Genomic DNA, 3,707 nt, shown 5'->3' on the forward strand with positions numbered 1-3,707 from the left:
TACTTTCATGCTCTTTCATGCAAGAAAAAGTGAGGTATTTATAGACCTTAATGGCTTTAAAAATAGAGCCAAAAAGTGTCTTATCCTTAATTTCTAGGGTACTGGCGGTACCACTGCTTGCAGATTGACACTGGGTGGTACGATTGCCTGATAGAGCCTCGGAGATTGGGCTCTGGCGGTACCACCGCTTGATAGGGAGATACCACCGCCTAGCAACATTAATTGCCGATGGTATCACCGCCTAAACCACCTAGGAGGCTGAGCTTCAAGCGGTTCCACTGCCTAGTCTAGGCGGTGCCACCGCCTGACGTGGCTCCAAGTGGCTGAATGGGCCATTCAACCGGCCTAATTCAGCCCTGTTAAGAGCCCAGTTGACTCCTAATTGAGTTAGTAGAATTTCTCCCAAAACTAACTCAAATTAAAGTCATAACTACGATAGTTAAGGCTAAAATAATTACGATATAAATAATCTAAGTTGTTTGGTACATCAATTGTTCAACTGAACTCTCGGTGAACTTCCGACGAGCTTTCGGTGAACTCACAGCGAATTTCCAGCGAGCTTTCATTGTATCATCCGATCCTTCTGTGTATCCTCGAATTCATTTGGCTCGATGCCCAACCATTGACTCTGGTCCAATTTCGATTCTTCTTTAATCATTTTATCTTTCTCATGATCATAGTTAGTCATGTATCACTTTTCTCAACACATGAAATAGATCATTAATTCACCAATTGATTTTATCGTCAAAATCCGAGATTCAACAGCATAGTGGGAGGGGCCTGCGGCTAAGGCTGTGGTTGGGAAAGAAGAAGGAGAGGAAGAAGAGCAGGGGAGGAAGAAGAGGTTGCGGCTAGGAGAATAAGAAGAGGAAGGAAGAAGAGGAGTGGTGGAAGGAAGGAAGCAGAGGAGGGGGCTACGACTACAACTGTAGGAGAGAGAGAAGGAGCAAAAGAAGAGGAGGGGGAGAGAGGATAGTAGGCAACTGCGACTCCTACGTTCTACATGAGCTATAGTTGTAGAGGAAGAAGATAGGAAAACAGGGAGAAGAGGAGAAGGATGAAGAGTAGAAGAAGGATTTCGGCTTAAAATTTCTTTGGATCGAAATCTTTAGAAGGCAAGTTTTCTAATCTTTTTCTACTGTAATTCTTATCTTTGCTTTTGCCTTGAATATGAAAACTTTGAATAGTTCTAGCCCTGATATATCTCTTGTTTAGGTGTAACATTAGAATATGAAAATTTTTTGAGATTATGACCTTTCTACATTTTCCTATCTATAACTTTCTGTACCCATCTCTAATTTGGGCAAAACTAAATTCAACCAAAAATAGACTCATGAATCTTTCTTTTGATACTAAGATTGACAAATTTGGAGTATAATTACCCACCCAAACTTCTGTTTCAGTTGACCCTATGGACTCTACAAAACAAGGGATTGAAATTTTTTACTTTTTGATCCTAAACTGTTTGTAACTCCCGGTTGGAAACTCTGATTTATGTAAAACTTACTTTGCTGAAAACTAAACACATAGATCTTTCTTTTCATACCTAGATAGAAGGATTTTGAGTTCAAATTCCTACCCACACTTCTGTTTCAATTAATATTATGGATTTTGCAAAACAAAGATTTTGTTCTCTAACCTTTGGTTACCAAATTATTTGTAATTCTCTGTTGGAAAGTTCGATTTGGATGAAACTTATTTTATTTGAAAGTAGATTAAAATATCTTTCAATGATACCTTTTTTGAGTAAATTGGAGCATAATTAATAGTTCGAATTATTTGTACAATATCCCTCGTAGAATTTGCTATAACAAAACTTTCGTTAAATGTGCCTATTCTAGTTTCATCTCTTTGGACATTGAATTTATCTAGCATTCTTGCTTCAATTAAGCTATATGTGATTTCTTAGAATCCTTATATACTCTTGCTTTTATTTCCTTTCAAATTTGAATGCATTTGTGAAAGATTATGTTTGCCTCGTATTGACTCATAAAGGTACAAGTATGTTTCGTTCTTCCACATGTGCTTCCGATATGTATTGATTTTATTATTCACAATGTCCTTTTGTACTCTGATGTCTATGAGATAATATGAATATTTGCCTGAAATGGTAAAGGGAGTTATGCTTAAAGCTCATGATGCTCTATCGGCCTCCTCTGACTTCACCCAAACGTGGGTGGAGAGAGCTCCCAAACGTGGGACACTTTTATCTGGTGGTCATCTAGAAATGGATGCACCATATCCTGTTTGTGAGCTCACTACACATTCTATGTATTTGATATAATATCCAAAGTTTTGATTATATGTTTCTATATGTGCTTTGGATAATAATGAAATGAATGCAATGTTAAATATGACATTTGAGCTTCTATTTCGTATTTGTTCTTTTGATATGCTCTGAAATATTTCATATGCCATTGATATGCTCTGAAACATTTCATATACCATTAATATGTTCTAAAATATTTCATATGCTGTTGATATGCTACAAAATATTTCATGCACCCTTGATATGCTCCGAAATATTTTATATGCCATTGATATCCTTTGAAATATTCCATACACCATTGATATGCTCCGAAATATTTCATTTGCTATTGATATGCTCCAAAACATTTCATACACCATTAATATGCTCTGAAACGTTTCATATACTATTGATATACTCCGAAACATTTCATGCACCCTTGATATGCTCCGAAATATTTCATATGCCATTGATATCCTTTGAAACATTCCATACACCATTGATATGCTCCGAAATATTTCATTTGCTATTGATATGTTCCAAAACATTTCATACGCCATTAAAGGCAAGGAATTGGCTAATCAAACACATTTCTTACGCAATCTCTACTGGAACTAATACTAATATGTGGTATAATCCTTGGGTGAATGGGAAAAGTATATTTCAATTATATGGTGACAGAATACGAAAAGATCTTGGGGCTCCCAAAGATTGGAAGGTTTCCGAGTTCATTGCTAATGGTACCTGGTGTCTCCTTACTCCTATTTCTCCTGAAATGTTATCACTTTGACCGACTATCACAGCTATTCTAATCAGGAGCAACCCTTCAGATGTACTTATTTGGCTTCATGACAATGACAAATTTAGTGCCACATCCGCATGGAATTAAATTAGGCAAAGAAATAACAAGTGGCTCCCAAGCAGTTGGACATGGGATCGACCGGGATCACAGAGACATTCTTTATATACATGGCAGGCCCTTCTGAATAAACTATCTACAATAGATAATATGAAAAGAAGATGTATCCATCATGTTAACCGATGTTCCCTTTGCATGCAACAAGAAGAAACTGTTGACCATCTCTATTTTGCTTGTGACTATACTAAATGGATATGGAAGGAGATTCTCCAGCGATTCGAACTCAATAGAATGCCGCAACCAAACTTGCATCAAGAATTAGGTGACCTCATGCAATGTTTTTCAAGAAAAGGGCCTCTTACACAATTGACAAAGGTTATATTTAGATGCGCTATTTGGTGGATGTGGAAGGAAAGATGTAGCGGAATCTTTGAGTGTCAACACACAAACAATGCTTAGCTCTTGAAAGAGATTATTAGAGACTCAAGATCATGTATGGAGAACGATATCAAAATGGAGCACCTTACACAAAGAGAAAAAGATATTTTTATCAAATTCAATTTTGCTATTAGCTAAAGATCTTGGGCATGATGTTAAAAG

Source organism: Musa acuminata, chromosome BXJ2-4 (genome assembly GCF_036884655.1).
Source record: "Musa acuminata AAA Group cultivar baxijiao chromosome BXJ2-4, Cavendish_Baxijiao_AAA, whole genome shotgun sequence".
Classification (NCBI taxonomy): Eukaryota; Viridiplantae; Streptophyta; class Magnoliopsida; order Zingiberales; family Musaceae; genus Musa; species Musa acuminata.